Source organism: Gobio gobio, assembly GCF_949357685.1.
Source record: "Gobio gobio genome assembly, chromosome: 14".
Taxonomy (NCBI): Eukaryota; Metazoa; Chordata; class Actinopteri; order Cypriniformes; family Gobionidae; genus Gobio; species Gobio gobio.
Window position 1 is genome coordinate 53202009 of NC_137107.1, and position 26067 is coordinate 53228075.

A 26067-nucleotide genomic window follows, 5' to 3' on the forward strand; every position below is an offset into this window, starting at 1 on the left:
GAAATAAGATTGAGTGAATCCGCAGAGGGATGAGGAATGCTCAGGGCTTCAGAGATGCAGTGCAAACACAAAGGATTATGGGGCGGGCCGTCACTTGGAGGTGGCATTATTATGTCCTGTGACCTAAGAGCACCCCGCAACCGCACCAATCAATGAGCTGAAACAAAGTATGATCCCGTCCCCGATCAATACTTTTTCATTAATGCGCACACCGCTGCCAAATTCAGCTCATACACATGCTGTCCATGCTCAAATCTCTGCTGTGTTTGGGAAAATTGCAATATTTCATTTGACTGCAGTGAACATTTTCATACACCAATAAAATATTATCATCTACAAACTGAGCCAGAAATGACAGAGAGCATGTACACATGATTTGAATGAACTGACCTCATGCCCAAAAATATAGATATAAAACCACAACCGCTGCAAAGACTCATGGCTTTATCTACAACACTAAATGGGTCTTCCGGCATGAACAGATCCAGCGAACATGTTTTTCTTTCATCATGGGTCATTCTCAATGTGATCTGTGTGGCAAGGGCGCGAGTATTAGCATGAACTCAACAACAGCAATGCATTTAGCGGTCGTACAGCACAGTACCAGCTCCGCATATCTGACAGCAATCAACACAGCCCAGAGTGATTCTTCAGCCTTGGCTGGCTCACACATCAGGACACATTCTGTGGGTGATTTCTGCAAGAAAAGGCCTCAATGTCAAGGCCAGAATTATATGGGTTTAGTGCAATGCCACACATTAGAGGAGGCCTTGAATGCTGTAAAAGCAAGCAAAAATAGATTCTACTTGGATCTTAGTCGCTCCTTAAGTTACAAGGGCCATTTTCACTGGGAACTGAGGATCAAATCAACTCTGCATTCACAAAGGGACCAAAATACTGTCAAGGACATGATTTGCAATTGTTCTTAAAATAAGAGGCACAAAAGCATGATCTACAGTTATCATACAAGATGACGCGAAATCAAAATCCACTATTTACTTGAATACATTTGACTGTTTCGATTTTGCATGCAATTCCCGAAGCAACAAAAGTCATTATGCTTTCATAAAAAAGTATTTCTGCTGATGTAACCAAGGCCATGTGGGTGGGTAAAAATAATATGTCATAGCCCTCTTTTCACGGTCCAATCAAATCCTGGTAATCCAGATACAATTCATTATTGTTGCTTCACCCACCTGACAAAAGTAATAAAACAACAGCAACAGCACATAATGTCTGCATCACAGATGTTGCAGTTTGAGTTATGCACCAATGTTTAATGCTTAAAAGGTAAGTTTGTTAATTTGTTCAAATGTCAACCTTTTATTGCGCCATGGCATCATGTTTTATCTGGTTAGGACACAGTGTTAGACAAAAAGGTTCAATGTGGTTCTCTACAGAACTCTAGGGTTCTCGACTCAATTTTAAAGAACGTTTCATGCCAAAAAGGATCAATGTGGTTCTCTACAGAACTCTAGGGTTCTTAACTCAATTTTAAAGAACGTTTAATGCAAAAAAAGGTTCAATGTGGTTCTCTACAGAACTCTAGGGTTTTCGACTCAATTTTAAAGAACGTTTCATGCCAAAAAGGTTCAATGGGGTTCTCTACAGAACTCTAGGGTTCTCGACTCAATTTTAAAGAACGTTTCATGCCAAAAAGGTTCAATGTGGTTCTATATAGTACTCTAGGGTTCTTGACTTAATTTTAAAGAACGTTTCATGCCAAAAAGTTTAAATGTGGTTCTATATAGAACTCTAGGTTTTCTACAGAACTCTAGGTTTCTAGACTCAATTTTAAAGAATGTTTCATGCCAAAAAGGATCAATGTGGTTCTCTACAGAACTCTAGGGTTTTTGACTCGATTTTAAAGAACGCTTTACGCCAAAAAGATTCATTGTGGTTCTATACAGAACTCTAGGGTTTTTGACTCGATTTTAAAGAACGTTTAATGCCAAAAAGGTTCAATGTGGTTCTATACCGAACTCTAGGGTTCTTGACTCAATTTTAAAGAACGTTTAATGCCAAAAAGGTTTAATGTGGTTCTGTACAGAACTCTAGGGTTCTTGACTCAATTTTAAAGAATGTTTTATGCCAAAAAGGTTCAATGTGGTTCTATACAGAACCCTAGGGTTCTTAACTCAATTTTAAATAACGTTTCATGCCAAAAAGTTTCAATGTGATTCTATATAGAACTCTAGGGTTCTCGACTCAATTTTAAAGAACATTTCATGCCAAAAAGGTTCAATGTGGTTCTATACAGAACTCTAGGGTTCTTGACTCAATTTTAAAGAACGTAAAGAACCTTTGATGCCAAAAAGGTTCTATATAAGGAGAAATGTCTTAAGTGATTGCACAATACTTTCATGTTTACGAGCTGTTTCAATCATAATTAAAAATGTATTAAAATTAAATGAAGGGAAAAGGTTGCATTTATGAAGCGCCTGAAGGAACCCTTTAAGTTTCTACAGAGTGTAGACTTTACCAACAGCACAGAAAACAGGTTTCATGGCTGAATGGTTGGAATTCCTGCAAGATGAGAAGAGAATAAAGACATCCGAGCCATCACACCTACATCTTATCACCTGTGGCCTCAAACCGAAAAAGCAGACACTGGTTTCAACCTTCATTCTGAACAACACTGCCAGTGTGTCCCAGGGCAGGTTCTCCCATTGTCTCTCGAGGTCGAGTTTCAGCTCCGCCCTGATCTGTTCCAGCACTCCAGAGGAACTCAGAACAAAGTTACATCCATATCTGGTCAAAGCCAGGTAGAGAAACACAACACACGGAAATAGAGGACCTAAAACGACACAAATCGCACCTAGCAGGACAGGCTAATGGGGTGAAATGTGTGAAGCTTTCATGTGGTTCTGACAGCCACTGAGCGCCACAGATGCTTTGAGCTTCAAGGGCAGCCATTTTAAGAGCAGCAATGTGTGCTGAGGTGTTCAGGCAGAGCGTAACATGGACTCGCAGATCTGATCCTCTCCCTGCCACTGGAGAGCAGCTGACAGAAATCTATCTAGCAGATGTAACGCACCCAAAACCTTCAGCCTGCACAGCTCAGCAGAACCGCAGGAAGAAGAAAAACCTTCTCTCTCTCTCTCTCTCTCTCTCTCTCTCTCTCTCTGGTGCCAGCCTGAGCTCAGCTTGTCATATTTTCAACATCTTGGGATTTCAAAAAGACATTGCATTTTGCATTCGGGCACCCTAACTGATTTGCAGTAGATGTGCGACAAAAGACAAAAACACTTTTAGCCTGTTAACTTGAATAGTTGTGGTTTATAGCGGTCGTTCTTTTTAAAGAGCTTTTTGCAGAAGTGAAAGTGCTTAGAAGTTACTGAAGTTTACTGTAAAGCAAATTACATGCAACATATACGTTTTACCAAATCATTTGGCCTCTAAAATTGCTAGAAACATAATTTTGGGTTTAATTTGGAGCGTTTCAAATGATACCTAATGTATTACTAAAGCATGTGATGAAGACAAAGCAGGACACGCACAGTTAACAGGTTATAATGTGGTTCTACACAGAACTCTAGGGTTCTCGACTCAATTTTAAAGAACGTTTTATGCCAAAAAGGTTCAATGTGGTTCTATAGAGAACTCTAGGGTTCTTAACTCAATTTTGAAGAACGTTTCCTGCCAAAAAGGTTCAATGTGGTTCTCTACAGAACTCTAGGGTTCTCGACTCAATTTTAAAGAACATTTAATGCCAAAAAGGGTCTTTAAAGAGATTTTTGCAGAAGTGAAAGTGCTTAGAAGTTACTGAAGTTTACTGTTAAGCAAATTACATGCAACATATACGTTTTACCAAATCATTTGTCCTCTAAAATTGCTAGAAAAACAAATTTGGGTTTAATTTGGAGCATTTCAAATGATACCTAATGTATTACTAAAGCATGTGATGAAGACAAAGCAGGACACGCACAGTTAACAGGTTATAATATGGTTCTATACAGAACTCCAGGGTTCTTGACTCGTTTGTAAAGAATTTTTCATGCCAAAAAGGTTCAATGGGATTCTCTACAGAACTCTAGGGTTCTCGACTCAATTATAAAGAACTTTTTATGCCAAAAAGGTTCAATGTGGTTCTATACAGAACTCTAGGGTTTGTGACTCAATTTTAAAGAACGTTTTATGCCAAAAAGGTTCAATGTGGTTCTATACAGAACTTTAGGGTTCTCGACTCAATTTTAAAGAACATTTCATGCCAAAAAGGTTCAATGGGGTTCTCTACAGAACTCTAGGGTTCTCGGCTCAATTTTAAAGAACGTTTCATGCCAAAAAGATTTAACGGGGTTCTCTACAGAACTCTAGGGTTCTCGGCTTAATTTTAAAGAACGTTTCATGCCAAAAAGGTTCAATGGGGTTCTCTACAGAACTCTAGGGTTCTCGGCTCAATTTTAAAGAACGTTTCATGCCAAAAAGGTTCAATGGGGTTCTCTACAGAACTCTAGGGTTCTCGGCTCAATTTTAAAGAACGTTTCATGCCAAAAAGGTTCAATGGGGTTCTCTACAGAACTCTAGGGTTCTCGGCTTAATTTTAAAGAACGTTTAATGCCAAAAAGGGTCTTTAAAGAGATTTTTCCAGAAGTGAAAGCGCTTAGAAGTTTCAGAAGTTTACTGTAACGCAAATTACATTCAAAATATACGTTTTACTAAATCATTTGGCCTCTAAAGTTGCTAGAAAAACCAATTTGGGTTTAATTTGGAGCATTTCGAATGATCCATAATGTATTACTAAAACATGTGATGGAGATAAACCAGGACACGCACAGTTAACAGGTTATAATGTGGTTCTATACAGAACTCTAGGGTTCTTGACTCGTTTTTAAAGAATTTTTCAAGCCAAAAAGGTTCAATGGGGTTCTCTACAGAACTCTAGGGTTCTCGACTCAATTTTAAAGAACGTTTTATGCCAAAAAGGTTCAATGTGGTTCTATACAGAACTCTAGGGTTCTCGACTCAATTTTAAAGAACGTTTCATGCCAAAAAGTTTAAATGGGGTTCTTTACAGAACTCTAGGGTTCTCGGCTCAATTTTAAAGAACGTTTCATGCCAAAAAGGTTCAACGGGGTTCTCTACAGAACTCTACAGAACGCAAATTACATTCAAAATATACGTTTAACTAAATCATTTGGCCTCTTAAATTGCTTGAAAAACTAATTTGGGTTTAATTCGGAGAGTTTCGAATGATCCATAATGTATTACTAAAGCATGTGATGAAGACAAACCAGGACACGCACAGTTAACAGGTTATAATGCTTTAGTGTTCCCAAGATGCTACAACAACCTCCATGCAAACTCCTAAAAATGGTGCACATGTATAAGTTCTTACTTTACAGCAGTTCCTGGATGGTTGTTCCAAGGATCTTGGAGGAGTTTCCCACTCACACACTAAAGCAAAAGATATAAATAACCGCCTTAAATGTGAAGCATCTCATGTGCCTATGACTGTGTGCGTCGAGAATCGAACCCATGGTCTCGATGTTGCTAGTTCTACCACACAGAAAAACGATGGCATTGGAAGGCAAAACGCATTCTATGTAAACACACAATAGATGGACATTTTTGCACCTTCATCCTTTGTTAAATCAAGTTAAATTAAAATAAAAGCAACACTTTATTCAGATAGTCCAGCTTAGACATTCTACTAACTTTAAGTCACTTTGCAACTATTTACTCTACCAACCCTAGCTATAACCTAACAGTCTACAGATGCAAAGTTACTCATAGTTAGTAGAATTAGTCTAAAGTGGACCATCAAAAAGTGCATCTTTTTCCCACTCATGACTTTTGCATGAGTTAAAGTAATAGAAAAACATCTGTTCCTGTGACTTATTGATCATATTCTGTGCAAACAGATGTTTTTCCATTACTTTAACTCGTGCAACTGATTTCAACGTCATTAAGTTATGCATGATTTAACTATACAAGACTTTAAAAAATGAGTTGCATGACTTGTACAGCCAATTTGATTGAATTTAATGCAGCAATTCAACTTAAGATTTAAAGCTGCATTGGTGAAAATGTTTACGTCTTGCATTTTCAATGCAAAAACACGTTCTAGACCTAAACCGGTGTCCTCAAGACTGACTAGTCTCAGCTGCTAAACTTCTGACCGGTTGATTTTGAGCATATGCAGCGTCACACACCCACACAGGACACAGTTAGAAGGACTCTCATGTCAAGTTTAGAGGAACTAAAGCTTCACAAGGGGGTCTAAAAATGTGAAGCATGCCTGAACTTCCCTCTTTCAGAGCTCAGAAAACATCTGCAGCCCTGGGGTAAGACCGAAGACGACGACAAGAGAACACACGGGTTCTCCCCACGAGACCTTTCTATCCCAAGGCAAACATCCCGAGTCCACAGAACCCAAAGTCTATGGCGTTTCATGCCAAAAAGGTTCAATGTGGTTCTCTACAGAACTCTAGGGTTCTCGATTCAGTTTTAAAGAACGTTTCATGCCAAAAAGGTTCAATGTGGTTCTCTACAGAACTCTAGGGTTCTTAACTCAATTTTAAAGAACGTTTCATGCAAAAAGGTTCAATGTGGTTCTCTACAGAACTCTAGGGTTCTTAACTCAATTTTAAAGAACGTTTTATGCCAAAAAGGTTCAATGTTGTTCTATACAGAACTCTAGGGTTCTCGACTCAATTTTAAAGAACGTTTCATGCCAAAAAGTTTCAATGTGGTTCTCTACAGAACTCTAGGGTTCTTGACTCAATTTTAAAGAACGTTTCATGCCAAAAAGGTTCAATGTGGTTCTCTACAGAACTCTAGGGTTCTTAACTCAATTTTAAAGAACGCTTTACGCCAAAAAGGTTCAATGTGGTTCTCTACAGAACTCTAGGGTTCTCGACTCAATTTTAGAGAACGTTTCATGCCAACAAGTTTCAATGTGGTTCTCTACAGAATTCAAGGGTTCTTAACTCAATTTTAAAGAACGTTTCATGCCAAAAAGTTTCGATGTGGTTCTCTACAGAACTCTAGGGTTCTTAACTCAATTTTAAAGAACGTTTAATGCCAAAAAGGTTCAATGTGGTTCTCTGCAGAACTCTAGGGTTCTTAACTCAATTTTAAAGAACGCTTTACGCCAAAAAGGTTCAATGTGGTTCTCTACAGAACTCTAGGGTTCTTAACTCAATTTTAAAGAACCGTTAATGCCAAAAAGGTTCTATATAAGGAGAAATGTCTTAAGTGATTGCATAATACTTTCATGTTTAACAGGTTATTTCAATTGTTTCTAGTGATTAGAGGAACTAAAGCTTCACAAGGGGGTCTAAAAATGCGAAGCATGCCTGAACCTCCCTCTTTCAGAGCTTGGAAAACATCTGCAGCCCTGGGGTAAGACCGAAGACGACGACAAGAGAACACACGGGTTCTCCCCGCGAGACCTTTCTACCCCGGGGCAAACGTCCCGAGTCCACAGATTCCAAAGTCTATGGCGTTTGTTAATCACCAACCGGCCGACCTGCTCGACGCGGCTCCAGCGCAGCTGCCCCTCTCAAAGAATAAGCCAACATTAAGCTGATTAGAAGAACAGGGGTTTTGTCCTTAACCGTCGGTCCACCATCTCACACAACAGACAGAGAGAGAGAGAGAGAGAGAGAGAGAGAGAGAGACAGTTCTCTCATTCAGCAGAAACATCTAATCAGCTCTCACGGACGAATAATGACGCACTGATTGAGCAAGTTAACTGAAGGCTGAAGAACAATTACATGATAAAACCAAACTGCCAGAATCTAGTATTAATATTTACACTAGTATTAATTATGATGTGCTCAATGATTTCTTTCATCGCTCAGGCAATGTATGGGAGCTTCACTGAAATATCATCCACGTCTCAGATGTTTCCCCAGCGGTCAAGTTTGGAATAATTAATATTTTTTTAATGCTTTTGAAAGTCTCTTCTGCTCACCAAGGCTGCATTTATGTTGCTCTAAATACAGTAAAAAATTATGAAATCTTGCTCCAGTGTAAATCAGCTGTTCAAGAGTAATTTATTCCTGTGATTTATCATCATTACTCCAGTCTTCAGTGTCACATGATCCACATGATGAGGATTTGATGCTCAACACACAATATATTTCATAATTTTGACTGTATTTTTGATCAAATAAATGAGCAGAAGCGACTCTTTCAAAAACATGGCAAAATCGTAATTATTCCAAACTTTTGACTAGCAGTGTAAAAACACAAAACAAACTCGGAGACCAGCAGATATCATCTGGGATTTCTTTCGTAGGGTTAGTGTCTATGAACTGGTCTTTCCACAGTCTGGAGATCAGGTTCTTTCACTTCAGGTCCGTGCAGACGGGTGGAACGGGATCTTCAGCCCGCGGTTTGGATCTCAGCGGAGGTTATATAAACTTATGGAACAAGTTATATAAAAACACACGACAGGGTCGATCGACAGATTTCCGCCACATAAACATCACTAGAGAGGTACTTCAATATAAAAACTCTTCACTTTTTCCACATTTTGTTCTGTTACAGCCTTGGATTAAATTCATAATTTTTTTCCTGAATTCTACAAACAATACCCCATAATGACAACGTGAAAGAAGTATGTTTAAAATCTTTACAAACCAATTAAAAATGTAAAAAATCCAAGTGTACACAAGTATTCCCAGCCTTTGCCATGATACTCATTGAGCTCAGGTGCTCCAGTTTCCACTGATCATCCTTGAGATGTTTCTAACACTTGATGGGAGTCCAAATTCAGCTGATTGGACATGATGTGGAAAGGCACACACCTGTCTATATAAGGTCCCACAGGTAACAGTGCATGAGCACAAACCAAACCATGAAGGAAGCCAAAAAGGTTCAATGTGGTTCTATACAGAACTCTAGGGTTCTCGACTCAATTTTAAAGAACGTTTTATGCCAAAAAGGTTCAATGTGGTTCTCTACAGAACTCTAGGGTTCTTGACTCAATTTTAAAGAATGTTTCATGCCAAAAAGGTTCAATGTGGTTCTCTAAAGAACTCTAGGGTTCTCGACTCAATTTTAAAGAACGTTTCATTCCAAAAAGGTTCAATGTGGTTCTCTAAAGAACTCTAGGGTTCTCGACTCAATTTTAAAGAACGTTTCATTCCAAAAAGGTTCAATGTGGTTCTCTTCAGAACTGTAGGGTTCTTAACTCAATTTTAAAGAACGCTTTACGCCAAAAAGGTTCAATGTGGTTCTCTACAGAACTCTAGGGTTCTTAACTCAATTTTAAAGAACGTTTCACGCCAAAAAGGTTCAATGTGGTTCTCTACAGAACTCTAGGGTTCTTAACTCAATTTTAAAGAACGTTTCATGCCAAAAAGTTTCAATGTGGTTCTCTACAGAACTCTAGGGTTCTTGACTCAGTTTTAAAGAACGTTTAATGCCAAAAAGTTTCAATGTGGTTCTCTACAGAATTCTAACGTTCTTAACTCAATTTTTAAGAACGTTTCATGCCAAAAAGTTTCAATGTGGTTCTCTACAGAACTCTAGGGTTCTTGACTCAATTTTAAAGAACGTTTAATGCCAAAAAGTTTCAATGTGGTTCTCTACAGAACTCTAGGGTTCTTAACTCAATTTTAAAGAACCTTTAATGCCAAAAAGGTTCTATATTATTGGACATGATGTGGAAAGGCACACAACTGTCTATATAAGGTCCCACAGGTAAAAGTGCATGAGCACAAACCAAACCATGAAGGAATCGTCTGTAGACTCCGAGGCAGGATTGTATGGAGGCTCCGATCTGGGGAAGGAAACATTGAAGGGCCCGATGAGCTCAGTGGCCTCCATCATCCGTAAGGAAGTTTGGGAGCACCAGGACTCTTCCTAGAGCTGCCGCCCGGACAAACTGAGTGATCGGGGGGGAAGGGCCTTAGTCAGGGAGGTCAAGAACCCATTGGTAAATCTGACAGAGCTCCAGTGTTTCTCTGTGGAGAACCTCTCCAACCATCTCTGCAGCTCTCCACCAATCAGGCCTGTGTGGGGGCGTGGCCAGACGGAAGACACTCCTCGGGAAAAGGCCGCCTGGAGTTTCCCAAACAGCTCCTGAAGGATCTCAGATCATGAGGAACACAATTCTCTGGTCTGATGAAACACAGATTGAACTCTTTGGCCTGACTGGAGGAACCCAGGCACCGCTCATCCCCTGGCCAATCCCATCCCTACAGTGATCAAGGTGGTGGCAGCATAATGATGTGGGGATGTGTTTCAGCGCCAGGGACACTAGTCAGGATCAGGGAAAGATGAATAATTGATGAAGACCTGCTCCACAGCGCTCTGGACCTCAGACTGGAGGTTAATCTCCCAACAGGACAACGACCCGAAGAACAGCCACGATAACAAAGGCTACGGGACGACTCTGGGAATGTCCTTGAGTGGCCCAGCCGGAGCCCAGACCTGAACCCGATTGAACATCTCTGGAGAGATCTGAACATGGCCGACTCTCCCCATCCAACCGGATGGAGCTTGAGACGTCCTGCACAGAAGACTGGGAGAAACTGCCCAAAAATAGTGTGCCAAGCTTATAGCATCAAACTCAAAAAGACTTGAGGCTGTGATTGAGCCAAAGGAGCTTCAACAGAGTATTGAGCAAAGGCTGTGAGTACTCATGTACATTTTTTATTTTTAATACATTTGCAAATTAACTTCTTTCACGTTGTCATTGAAGAACACTTTATGCCAAAAAGTAGTTCTATATAGAGTTATAGGGTTCTTAACTCAATTTTAAAGAACTTTTAATGCCAAAAAGGTTCAATGTGGTTCTATATAGAGTTATAGGGTTCTCGACTCAATTTTAAAGAACGTTTATGCCCAAAATATACGTATATACGTTCATGTTTAATGGGTTGTTTAGATTTTTTCTAGCGATGGGGTATGTTTACAAGCTGCTCACTTCATAAAATTAAAAATGAATTAAAACAATCCCATGATGGAAGCCCTGAACGGTTCTATAAATGAAGCCTTTTCTTCTAAGATCACGGTTCTGCTCCACTAATGTCACATGCTGACCGGTTTCCTGAAGAAGACTTCCTGAAGCATGCTTTCAGAGTTATTTCGGGTTGAATTGGGAACGGTGCCCTAAAGGTTACGCAAGCGACCAAAAATAACCCTGGACTGAGTGCTAGAACAAGCCTACCAGCACATTCTGAAGCTGTTTGATGGCTGATGGTCTCAAACAACGCTCGAGATCATGAGAGGCCAGAGAAGAAGAGGAAATGCAGCGAGACATTCGGTTTCAGACACATGTTCTCCATTATAACAGGAGAAGCCCTGCAAACCTCTAGTTCCTCAAAGCGCTCGGTCATGCGCTGTCTGTCATATGAGGAAGTCTCAGATGATAAAGCTCAGTTTGCACTGAAGATCTGCCAGATGAGATCAGAAACATAAACAGACCTCGAACACATCGCGGCTAGTTCCTGTTCTCGCTGGAGTTTCCTGATAAACTGGATTGAGAAAACGCCAGTGAGTAACACATACTGGTGTCTCCAACCGTCTCCACGTCTAAAAAAAGCCTTTAAACACTTCGAGAATTGATATTGATCTTGTAGATGAACCCTCAACATGTTATGAAACCCCGTAAGAAGCCTCTCTCAAAAGTTATGTCAATGCTTTTCAATAAAAACAACAAAAATAGCGACCAAAATGGTAAAAAAAGACTTGTATTTAGATGCAACAAATAAAGGACATTCAGTAATGCATCAGAAAACGAATCCCCCCGTACAACTACATCCCAACCTTCATATCAACAGATGTGAGATCTTCTGGAGTGATGTGCTCATAATCTTCTCCCTCCGTCCAAATCATTGGCTTTTATGTTTCAAAGCAAATCCCTTCCAGGAAGCATATGGCAGCAGAAATAGGTCAGCCATTAACAAACCTACATGGAGCTTCTGAGACGCATCCAACACAAGCCGTTCCCCAGAGCAGATTTAAGACCGCTAACCTCTTCTGCAAAAAACACCAGTATTATTCTCGTTCTTAACCGGCCATGAAGAACAGAAAGAGAGTGAACCGCTTTCCCCTTGAGACACACTTTCCTTTATAAAAAGACTGACACACCAGCACTATCAGATGATCCACAAACAAGAAGTTTCTGCTTTCGACGTATTACAGTCTCGATCAATGATGTGAATCATCTGACTGAATGATTCAATGGCTTTATCTGAATTGAACAATTCAGATTCAATGAGAATGACAGCCCACTGATTTTGTTTCTGAATTAAAACAGCATTTTCAATAATTAAATTACATGAATGATTCAATGACTCGCTCTTAATGACAACAAATTTCATTTCTCAATGAATCAGTGTTTTGAACTCAATGATTCAATCTTTTCTGAAAGAATACGTGTTCAGTAAATTTGGTTGAATAAATGATTCGACAACTCATTCATAAAGATTCACTGACTCATTCTGAATGAATCAGCCGGTGTCCGAAAGAAAATTAACTAGTGTTTGAGGCGGGGCTAAGAGACACTGCTCAGCCAATCAAGACCAGAGGCAGACATTATGCAAATTAACTAGTGTTTGAGGCGGGGCTAAGAGACACTGCTCAGCCAATCAAGACCAGAGGCAGACATTATGCAAATTAACTCGTGTTTGAGGCGGGGCTAAGAGACACTGCTCAGCCAATCAGGACCAGAGGCAGACATTATGCAAATTAACTAGTGTTTGAGGGCGGGGCTAAGAGACACTGCTCAGCCAATCAAGACCAGAGGCAGACATTATGCAAATTAACTAGTGTTTGAGGCGGGGCTAAGAGACACTGCTCAGCCAATCAAGACCAGAGGCAGACATTATGCAAATGAACTAGTGTTTGAGGGCGGGGCAAAGAGACGCTGTTCAGCCAATAAAGACCAGAGGCAGGCATTATGCAAATTAACTACAGTGAGTGAGGGCGGGGCAAAGAGACGCTGTTCAGCCAATCAGGATCAGAGGCAGGCATTATGCAAATTAACTAGTGTTTGAGGCGGGGCTAAGAGACACTGTTCAGACAATAAAGACCAGAGGCAGACATTATGCAAATTAACAATAGTGTTTGAGGGCGGGGCTAAGAGACGCTGCTCAGCCAATCAGGACCAGAGATGGGCATTATGCAAATTAACCAGTGTTTGAGGCGGGGCTAAGAGACACTGCTCAGCCAATCAAGACCAGAGGCATGCATTATGCAAATTAACAATAGTGTTTGAGGGCGGGGCTAAGAGACGCTGCTCAGCCAATCAAGACCAGAGGCATGCATTATGCAAATTAACAATAGTGAGTGAGGGCGGGGCAAAGAGACACTGCTCAGCCAATCAGGACCAGAGGCTAGCATTATGCAAATTAACTACAGTGAGTGAGGGCGGGGCTAAGAGACGCTGCTCAGCCAATCAGAACCAGAGGCGGCATTATGTAAATTAACAACAGTGAGTGAGGGCGGGGCAAAGAGACGCTGTTCAACCAATCAAGACCATAGGCGGGCATTATGCAAATTAACAATAGTGTGTGAGGGTGGGGCAAAGAGACGCTGCACAGCCAATCAGAACCAGAGGCGGCATTATGTAAATTAACAACAGTGAGTGAGGGCGGGGCAAAGAGACGCTGCACAGCCAATCAGAACCAGAGGCGGCATTATGTAAATTAACAACAGTGAGTGAGGGCGGGGCAAAGAGACGCTGCACAGCCAATCAGAACCAGAGGCGGCATTATGTAAATTAACAACAGTGAGTGAGGGCGGGGCAAAGAGACGCTGCACAGCCAATCACGACCATTTATGCAAATTACAAACCTTCAAATCAGGATCGAGTAGAAAGTGTGACTGGAATTTCTGACGACTCGTGTCAGGCAGTTCAGAATCGCTTCTTTATTTTGGGAGACAAAAGAGTTCTTGATAGAGACAGCATTAATAATTCCACATTTGGTCATAAATATCTATGATGATCTAACGTCAAATCAGTGAAGAGAAGCACTGACATTTCCAATGATCAAAAAGGGAACAATGCTGTACATGGTCTTTATTAATCATTGCGGGTTCCACATAACCAGTATAATAATGCATAATGATGATGCTGTGATGATTCCCCAAACCCCAGGGCTGTTCCCAGGACAGGACAGAGGCAGAGATCTCAGAAGAGTCTCATCGCTCCACTGCTCCTGACTGAATTATCTCCTGCATCAGCGCCACAGACTCCATTTCACTCCAGCGTCAAGGAAACGGCTGACACTGGTCATCCACCATTTTGTGCTCCTCAAGGCAACGGCGGCAGATCTTCCTCACTCTTCAGACCCTGCTGGCCTTTTCACAAGAGACTGACGCGCATTCACACACACACACACACACACTTCCTCCAGCGGAAGCAACACTAACACCATCCTAACGATCACACATGAGATCGCTTTACTATCAGCTCAACACTCAGTCAAACAATCGCCACAACTCGGGTCTGTTTATTTGAGTTGAGGAGACATGAATATTATAAAAACTGGTGTATGATTTGATGATCTGTAAAAGCGCTCCACCTATAACCCACAACCTCAGCTCTGCATTATTGAAAAAGACACATTTCATCCGGCCTGAGCTTCACTAATTGCCGGCCTCAGGCGTGGGAACGCTTTATCTAATGATGATGGATGAAACTCTCGGAGATCCTGCGCTCTTTAATCTGATCGCAGGAGAACCGCACAGATCATGACGTTCCAAACCCCAATCATCTTCAGGGACTCCAACATGGACTGTGATTGGTCATGAGAAACAACCATATTTGTACATATTTATATATTTATATTACAGTGCCCTTACTACAGGGACAATCCCCCTGGAGCAACATGGAGTAAAGAGCCTTGCTCAAGGACAGTTGGCGACCGCTGGGATCGAACCGGCAACCTTCTGATTACCAGCTCCATGGTTTAACCCACTGGACCACCATCTCACATGAAGCTAATGAGACCTGAGAGCGGCCCTCGGGAACACAGGAGATATTCGGAAGAATGTTACAATTGTTTTTAAACAACACAACATTTTTGAAGAGATCTGTTGTGTTCCACTGAAGAAAGTCGGAGGAAATGATGACAGAGCGATCATTCCTTTAATACAGCAATAAACCTCAAAAACTAACGGTTGGTCTCAACTCAACTACAGTCAAACTCAACGCTCAGCAGTTATTAGGATTAATACACAGAAATCCACATATTCTCCCATATGGAAGACACAACAGTAGAACACAACAGTATTTGACCAACTAGCACAACACAACACTTTACTATACTTCACAACACTACACAACGCTTCACAACACTACACAACACTACACTATATTACACTACACTACAGTACACTATACTTCACAACACTACACAACACTTTACTATACTTCACAACGCTACACAACACTTTACTATACTTCACAACGCTACACAACGCTACACAACACTTTACTATACTTCACAACACTACACAACGCTACACAACACTTTACTATACTTCACAACACTACACAACACTTTACTATACTTCACAACGCTACACAACACTTTACTATACTTCACAACGCTACACAACGCTACACAACACTTTACTATACTTCACAACGCTACACAACGCTACACAACACTTTACTATACTTCACAACACTACACAACACTTTACTATACTTCACAACGCTACACAACGCTACACAACACTTTACTATACTTCACAACGCTACACAACGCTACACAACACTTTACTATACTTCACAACACTACACAACACTTTACTATACTTCACAACGCTACACAACGCTACACAACACTTTACTATACTTCACAACGCTTCACAACACTTTACTATACTTCACAACGCTACACAGCACTTTACTATACTTCACAACGCTACACAACGCTACACAACACTTTACTATACTTCACAACGCTTCACAACACTTTACTATACTTCACAACGCTACACAACACTTTACTATACTTCACAACGCTACACAACGCTACACAACACTTTACTATACTTCACAACACTACACAACACTTTACTATACTTCACAACGCTACACAACACTTTACTATACTTCACAACGCTTCACAACACTTTACTATACTTCACAACGCTACACAACGCTTCACAACACTTTACTATACTTCACAACGCTACACAACGCTTCACAACACTTTACTATACTTCACAACACTACACAACACTTTACTATACTTCACAACGCTACACAACGCTACACAACACTTTACTATACTTCACAACGCTTCACAACACTTTACTATACTTCACAACGCTACACAGCACTTTACTATACTTCACAACGCTACACAACACTTTACTATACTTCACAACGCTACACAACGCTACACAACACTTTACTATACTTCACAACACTACACAACACTTTACTATACTTCACAACGCTACACAACACTTTACTATACTTCACAACGCTACACAACACTTTACTATACTTCACAACGCTTCACAACACTTTACTATACTTCACAACACTTTACTATACTTCACAACGCTTCACAACACTTTACTATACTTCACAACGCTACACAACACTTTACTATACTTCACAACGCTACACAACACTTTACTATACTTCACTACACTATACCTCATTACACTATACTACAGTACACTATACTACACAACGCTACACAACAATACACTATATTTACATTTATGCATTTGGCAGACGCTTTTATCCTTACTACAGGCATAATCCCCTAGAGCAACATGGAGTAAAGTGCCTTACTCAAGGACAGGTGGCGACCGCTGGGATCGAACCGGCAACCTTCTGATTACCAGATCAGTGGCTTAACCCACTACATTTCATTATACTACAGTACACAACACTACACAACACCGCACTACACTGCACTACACAATACTAAATAATGCACAACGCTACACAATACTACACTACACTATGTGAAGTTCTAAAGGTAATTTAGGGAGGAGCCAGCCCATCTAATCCTCCAATCAACAGCCAGAGTGTATAACCAGCGGCTCAGCTCTCCTCAGCCTCAGCTGCTTCACTCTCCCACCCCAAACCTTATCTCAGAGTTTCTTGCCATATCAGAACTCGAGCCCTCATCAGTGGACAGCAAGCTAAGTAAACCTAACCTAAATATCCTCAGATTCAAACACAAACGCTACACTGCACAAACTCTGAGGTCAAGAGGGCAAGCCGCTACACACAGTGTCATTAAACAGCGTCCAATGAGAACATCAGAGCTGTGGGAGCGACTGCAAGAAGAAAAGAATGAAGCGCTCACGACCAAAACATTGGAAAATAACCAGGAAGCGTTTTCCCTCAGGAAACGTTCAGTTCCAACTCCGCTGTTCTCTTTCTGTCTCTGGCCTGATTCAGGCCGTCCTCAAGCCAATGAGTGTTTCCATCAAACCACACACAACATCACAGCATGAAGACGAGAGCACTGATTGGACCACAGGCTCATTCCTCTCAGCCTGGGAGATTTCAGAGGCATACTCATCATTTCCACAACAATACCATTCTAACCAGCATGAGGTCAAAGGTCATGTTTTTACAGTGTCATCACAATCACTTCCTCACAGAACGGTTTACAGTTAGCTGGCGTTCACAGCAAATAAACGTCATACAAGCTAAATTAAACTTCATAGTTAGCTTGTAAGTGCCATTCGAGAACAAAGAGTTTTGAGTTCCTCATATGAGAGTGATTAGTGAAGGGTCATGTGACACTGAAGACTGGAGGAATGATGATTTGACCACAGGAATAAATCACTACAGGGGTGTCCAAAGTCCGGCCCGCGGGTCAAATGCGGCCCGGGGATGAATTTGAAACGGCCCGCAGCGTGTCTATTCAAATATATTATACACTCACCTAAAGGAATTTAAAGCAATGATCTAATCAACCAATCACATGGCAGTTGCTTCAATGCATTTAGGGGTGTGGTCCTGGTCAATCTCCTGAACTCCACACTGAATGTCGGAATGGGAAAGAAAGGGGATTTAAGCAATTTTGAGCGTGGCATGGTTGTTGGTCTGAGTATTTCTGCTCAGTTACTGGGATTTTCACACACAACCATTTCTAGGGTTTACAAAGAATGGTGTGAAAAGAGAAAAGCATCCAGTATGCGGCAGTCCTGTGGGAGAAAATGCCTTGTTGATGCTAGAGGTCAGAGGTCATGGGCCGACTGATTCAAGCTGATAGAAGAGCAACTTTGACTGAAATAACCACTCGTTACAACCGAGGTCTGCAGCAAAGCATTTGTGAAGCCACAACACACACAACCTTGAGGCGGATGGGCTACAACAGCAGAAGACCAGAATACTGCACCAGAATTGGACAGTTGAAGACTGGAAAAATGTTTCCTGGTCTGATGAGTCTGGATTTCTGTTGAGACATTCAGATGGTAGAGTCAGAATTTGGCGTAAACAGAATGAGAACATGGATCCATCATGCCTTGTTCCCACTGTGCAGGCTGGTGGTGGTGGTGTAATGGTGTGGGGGATGTTTTCCCTTAATAAATCACAATCAATTCTAAATGTAGCGCAGCTTTTGCGTCTTCATGTCACGCCCATAGTTGCCCATAAATAGTCCGTGAAACGCCCACAAGTTAATATTCATAGATAGATCGTACGCCTGGGTCAGAGCTTGCGTGAAGGACCGCACATTTTCCCGTCAAGTTTGCTTTTTATAAATACCAATTACTGCGTAGAGAGCGGCGTACGCCTTCTTTTGTGCGTACGCAACGTTTATAAATGAGGCCCCAGATCTCAACCCAATAGAGCATCTTTGGGATGTGGTGGAACAGGAGCTTCGTGCCCTGGATGTGCTTCCCACAAATCTCCATCAACTGCAGATGCTCTCCTATCAATATGGCCAACATTTCTAAAGAATGCTTTCAGCAGCTTGTTGAATCAATGCCATGTAGAATTAAGGCAGTTCTGAAGGCGAAAGGGGGTCAAACACAGAATTAGTGTGTGTTCCTAATAATCCTTTTTGAGTGTATGTGGCCCGTCACTCATAATTTACAAATCGTGCAGATTCACAATGTCAACACAAGGTGGCAGAACTAGACTTTAGGCCAGGGAAACAATAACGCGCCAAAAGCGGAACAAAACCGCACTACTTGCAGTGTTGCTAAGTCCGCGGGAAAAATTGGGCTACTTCAACATTGTTGCCGCGGGTTGAAGCGACCCCAATTATGTGATATTTTGCCCCACGAATGCGAATTTTAGTAGGCAACCATAGCAAAAAAACACATATTTTACCCCCAAATGTGCTTTTTACCGGAGAAGCCCCCTGAAACGCGATTGGGCTTGTTTTGGGCTAGTTTTGAGTAGCAATTGGGCAGGTTTTGTTGTGAAAACCTGGCAACCCAACTCACAAGCTCTGAGTCTGAAACAAATATGTTTACTTGCTGAGTGTCTCGATCACATGACCATTAAACAGCCAATGAGAAGCGTTCGAGTTCGGCGCAGAGGTCTCCAGTACGAGCTACAAATCTCAGTGATTTAATTTAGTTTAAAGCCGGTTAAACTGCGCTGACTTAACAACAACACTAATGTGCAAATCAGCCGATTCAGTTCAAATACTTTTCAAACTACAATTCACCAACATTATCATGGCTTTACTGTGGTAACACCACCTGTGACCGGGGTCATTTGACAGAAATGTAGGTTAATATCTCTCTTTTTTTTTCATTTTTAATGTAGACATGTATTAAATGAGCAATAAAGGCCAAATTGCAGACTATATTTGTCGTAAACGTGCAGTTTTGTGCATTTGTAAATATGTAAATAAGTACCATAAAGCCATTCTAGATATAATAATATTGACTTTTTGCCTTGTGTGCACTGCAAAAAATGCTCTTTCTTAGTATTTTTGTCTTGTTTATAGTCTAAATATATCCAAAAATATCTTACATCAAGATGCATTTACTAGATCAGTTAAAAAATGACATAAGATATTTTTTCTTGTTTTCTGGAAAATAAAATGAAATTGAAGTGAGTTTTTGCTTAAAACAAACAAATATCTGCCAATTGGGTAAGAAAAATAATCTTGTTTCTGTCCCAAACATCATTTTCCTTGGTAAAAGCATCTTGATTTAAGAATTTTATTTAGATATTTGGACTGGAAAAAGACAGAAATTCTAAGTAAGAAAAGTTTTTTTTTTGTGTAGTTTCACCAGTGGTGATCTAAATAGAGCACTTGTTAAATTAAACAAGAATAGAGTTCTAACTCACTAATAATATTTACATTTCACCCATTAAAACTTTTTGGATGATGAAAGTTTTACAGATATTGTTAAATATCTATAAATTTACATCTGTGTCCGCTCAAGCTCAAGCTTTTGTCAAATCTCTCATGTTTCCAAGAAACAAAACGCGTTTATATATATATACACACACTATATACACTTTACTATATATTCACATAGAGAACAGTTGATCTACACTGGAGGAATATTTCATATTTTTACTGTATTTATGATCAGATAAATGAGCCTTGATGAGCAGAAGAGATTTAAATAATCTTACCAGCCCCTATCCTGATAATTTCTCATTGTGCCAGTCAATGTTGGATCCGCAATGCTGGAGTCAAAAGCAGACGGACCTTTATCATCTGTTTGTGCTGTAAATGTACAGTACAGGAAGAACCAGTTACTACATTAACCTGAAGGACTTGAAACCGTAACAAACTGTCCATGATGGGAGGTTTTCATTGGCCAATAACCACACAAAATATACAGTAACAGCAGCTAAGATTCAATCAAACATTCTGGTAATGTAAACAACGCCTTGTTTTGTTTAAAACACACAAAAAACACACATTTCACGATTCGATTTCCATTCACAAGCTTTCGATTCGATATTGATTATTGTGGATGTATATCAGATACAGTACATGGGAAAACGTACTAACTTTACAATTACATGATCATATTTATACTCCAATTTGTTTTTGACAGATTTATTCAAACATGCATTAATATTAAAGAACACATGTGGGACCCCTGGTGCCGTTTTTCGTAACATATATTTTAGTAATGATCATAAATTAGGTGTCATTTGAAAGCTCACAAACTCAAAAATCCTCCTGTGAAAAACATTTTGAAATTAGACATTGTGTTACCATGGAAACGGTACTCTAAATTATTCTAGCGGGCTCCTCCCCCTAGTGGGCGGCGTCATGTTTCGTATTACAACAATTCATTTTAACTTCTTTATAATCAAAATCTTTTCCAATCTTGACAAAACGCATATCGTTGGAAAGGTCTGAGTCTCAAGGGTCCATATTTGGTGACTGTTTTGTGATTTAAAGGAAAAAGCGTCAAAAAAACAATCAATGGAAAGTGGATGACACCCTTGTGGCTATTTTTGGTACAGCACTTAAACAAAATCTCATAGGGACTTCAAATTTGGAACACAACTTGTTTAGACACATGGATTTGATTTTATAGTCATTTTAGAGTAAAAATGTTTTGTAAAATATATATTTTATATGAAATAAAAATATTTAGTACAGTATTGTTCATATACAGTAAACTTAAACTTCCATAACTTTTTCATACTTCCATATTTTGAATTGCTTTCACTTCAGCAATAATCTGCAGAGTGTCTTCTTTAAAACGAGACCAAACGTAGGTCAATATTCTTGAATTACAGCCTTTAAGTTTGGATAGTGCATTCTCATGACTATTCTCAAAACAGTTAAGAGGTTAATCAGTGCCAAAACGGCTTATTTTTAACATTTCGTAATAAAATGGATTGTCATTTGAAATTTGAGACTTTGTTTCATATCAAAAGTAAGAAAGATTATTGCGATTTATCGGATGGGAGGCGCTAAAATGTCCCGTTCAATCATCTGAAAACAGGACTAATGGATTCTTGGGATTTAAGAATCAATATCGGTTCATAAAAATTTGAAAAATTTATATTTTTTACGCAGGCCTGCAAAAAACGCATGATTAAAGGATTAGTTCACTTCAAAATGAACATTTATTCCTCACCCTCATCTCATCTCATCCCAGATGTTCATGTCTTTTTTTCTTCAGTGAAAGGAAGTTTTTGAGGAAAACATTCCAGGATTTTTCTCCACATAATGGACTTCAATGGCAATCTGTGGTGTTTCGCCTCGCAGGGCAAGATGAAAATGTGTGTGTGTGTTGTAAATGTGCCGATGGTTCCTCTAGATCAGACTCTATTCCTCGTCTGGGATTGGTCAGAGCCTCTGAAACTGCAGTGGTTTGGAGCTTCAGCCGTTGGTTCCCATTGAAGTCCATTATGAGCAGAAAAATCCTGGAATGTTTTCTTCAAAAAAACTGAAGAAAGACAGACATGACCATCTGGGATGAGAAGAGGTGAGGGAATCATCAGGAGATGCTCATTCTGAAGTGAACTCATCCTTTCATTGGCGTCGCTGTCGATAGATAAAAGGGTCAGATCATACCAATGAGATAAAGGGTTAGTTCAGCCAATAAATGTAAATTGTGTGATTAATGACTGAGCCTCATGTGGTTGGACACCCGTCAGACCTCCGTTCATCTTCAGACACAAATGAAGATATTTTAGTGTAAATCTGATGCTCTGAAAGGCCTCCATTGGCTCAACTTTACACTCTCAAGACCCTTAAAAGACACTAAAGACTAAAGTTACAAAGTCCATCTCACTACAGCGGCTCTACAATAACTTTATGAAGACGAGAATAGTTTCTGTGCGCAAAAAAACCCTAAATAACGACTTATATAGTGATGACGATTTCAAAACACGGCCTCATGAAGCTTCGAAGCGTTATGAATCAGTGAGTCGATTCAGCGGTTCAGAGCGTTATGAATCAGTGAGTCTAATGAGCAGTTTAGAGCGCCAAATTTCAGCAGTTTGGCGGTTTGACACGCGATCCGAATCATGAGTCGACTCACTGATTCATAACGCTCTGAACCGCTGAATCGACTCGCTGATTCATAACGCTCTGAACCGCTGAATCGACTCACTGATTCATAACGCTCTGAACCGCTGAATCGACTCGCTGATTCATAACGCTCTGAACCGCTGAATCGACTCACTGATTCATAACGCTCTGAACCGCTGAATCGACTCGCTGATTCATAACGCTCTGAACCGCTGAATCGACTCGCTGTTTCATAACGCTCTGAACCGCTGAATCGACTCGCTGATTCATAACGCTCTGAACCGCTGAATCGACTCGCTGATTCATAACGCTCTGAACCGATGAATCGACTCACTGATTCATAACACTCTGAACCGCTGAATCGACTCACTGATTCATAACGCTCTGAACCGCTGAATCGACTCGCTGATTCATAATGCTCTGAACCGCTGAATCGACTTGCTGATTCATAACGCTCTGAACCGCTGAATCGACTCGCTGTTTCATAACGCTCTGAACCGCTGAATCGACTCGCTGATTCATACCTCTCTGAACCGCTGAATCGACTCGCTGATTCATAACGCTCTGAACCGCTGAATCGACTCACTGATTCATAACGCTCTGAACCGCTAAATCGACTCACTGATTCATAACGCTCTGAACCGCTGAATCGACTCGCTGATTCATAATGCTCTGAAACGCTGAATCGACTCGCTGATTCATTACGCTCTGAATTGCTGAATCGACTCACTGATTCATAACGCTCTGAACCGCTGAATTCGACTCACTTATTCATAACGCTCTGAACCGCTGAATCGACTCACTGGTTCATAACGCTCTGAACTGCTGAATCGACTCACTGATTCATAACGCTCTGAACCGCTGAATCGACTCACTGATTCATAATGCTTCGAAGCTTCATGAGGCCGTGTTTTGAAATCGTCATCTCTATATAAGTCGTTATTTAGGGTTTTTTTGCGCACAGAAACTATTCTCGTCTTCATAAAGTTATTGTAGAGCCGCTGTAGTGAGATGGACTTTGTAACTTTAGTCTTTAGTGTCTTTTAAGGGTCTTGAGAGTGTAAAGTTGAGCCAATGGAGGCCTTTCAGAGCATCAGATTTACACTAAAATATCTTCATTTGTGTCTGAAGATGAACGGAGGTCTGACGGGACGACATGAGGCTCAGTCATTAATGACAGAATTTACAGTTTTGGGTGAACTAACCCTTTAAAATCGTCATCCATAAAGTTCTGCACAAACTGAGAAGCGTTCCTACAAGAACATCCAGTGATCCGGCTCCAGGATTTCCAACACGCCTCGGCCTGGAATCATCGCTGATGTCCAACTCACGACACGCCAGAAAGACGAGAGATCCATTAATATTAACTCCCGACGAGAGCTCCAGCCTCTTCAATATTTAATCTTGGACACTGGGACAGAGTTGAGCGGATCTCCACAAGACCTCTGCTGTTCGCTCTCAAAGGAGCCTTGTCCTGCATCTGTAGGAGCAGAACCGCCTAAAGAACTGTTCCCAGACATCTGCAGAACCACCAATCACGCCGATGGGCTGCTCAACTAACATTACGACCATTATCACACATATTTTTGTGTAAACCGTGATGCATTTTATTCGTCAGGATTCTTTAATGGATATAAAGTTCATTTATTTGAAACAGAATCACATATTTGATCAATTTAATGCGTCCTTGATTAATAAAACCTCCACTTTTGAACAGTAGTGTATCACGGTTTACAAAAAAATATCATAAATGTGTCTTGAGCATCATATGAGAGTGATTTATGAAGGATCATGTGACACTGAATGATGATAAATTCAGCTTTGATCACAGGAATAAATGACACTTTACTGTATATTCACATAGAGAACAGCTGATTTACATTGCAATAATATTTCATATTTTTACTGTATTTATGATCAAATAAATGAGCCTTGGTGAGCAAAAGAGATCTCTTAAAAAATCCTAACTATTATTATATTAATAATATTACTAATATCAGAAACTGGGTTGATATAAGTAAATAGGTAAATTCCAGAAGTTTTAAGAACGATAAATATTAATAAAATCTTTACTATTATTAAATAATTGCAGTTTTTTTTGTGTTTAGCTGTAATCAAATTAGATCTTTTTTATAAGTTAGTATTAATAATAATATTATTACTTATTTATTATATAAATTAAATATTTATATATTTAAATATAGCACCTTTCTCCGCACTCAAAGTGCTTCAATTAATTAATTTAAATGTATTTATATTGAAATATGTGAGCACAAAACCAGTCATAAGTCGCACGGGTATATTTCTTTATAATTATCCATTTTTCTTTTATGCCATTAGGATATTTTGTACAATTCCTACTGTAAATATGTCATAAATGTATTATTAGTAGGGCTGTCAAAAGATTAATCGCATCCAAAATAAAAGTTTGTGTTTACATAATATATGTGTGTGTGCTCTGTTAATTATTATTTATATATAAATACACACACATTCATGTATATAGTATATACTGTATATATATTTATATAATCTATAATATATATAAATATAAATGTTTTATATATAAAAATAATATTTTTTTCTTAAATATATACATGCTTGTGTGTGTATTTATATATAAATAATAATTAACAGAGTACACACACATATATTAAGTAAACACAAACTTTTATTTTGGATGCGATTAATCTTTTGACAGCCCTAATTATTAGTATTAATATGCATTGCTAAGGACTTCATTTGCACAACTTTAAAAGGAGATTTTCTCAATATTTGGATGTCTTTGCACCCTCAGATTTTCAAATATTGTCCGATCATAACAAACCACACATCAATGGAGAGATTATTCATGTCAAATAATTGACTTATGACTGGTTTTGTGGTCCAGGGTCACATATGTAAGATACATTTTGATTATATTTCAATTAATACATTAATAAACCTAGTTTAAAACTACTAATGTAGTCTTTTAAGACTCTTTACAGTCACAGTTTCTCAGACTCAGAGGGGAAACTTCATCTTGTGGTAAAACGAGAGAGAGATTTGATGCGATCTGTGGTTTCTTCTTCTGGATCCGTCAGAGGAACACGAAACCTCTGCAGAACCCGGTCTGAAGGACTCACAGAACACATCAGGATCACCAGATGAAGAGAAACTAAAGCTGGAATAATAAAAGCACACCTAATTATGAGCA

General features: G+C 39.8%; 1 protein-coding gene across 5 annotated transcripts in view; it reads right to left on the reverse strand.

Moving 5' to 3' along the window:
* Positions 1 to 26067, reverse strand: part of znf462 (zinc finger protein 462) — an 83758-nt gene that overhangs the window by 49846 nt on the left and 7845 nt on the right. The window lies entirely within an intron of this gene.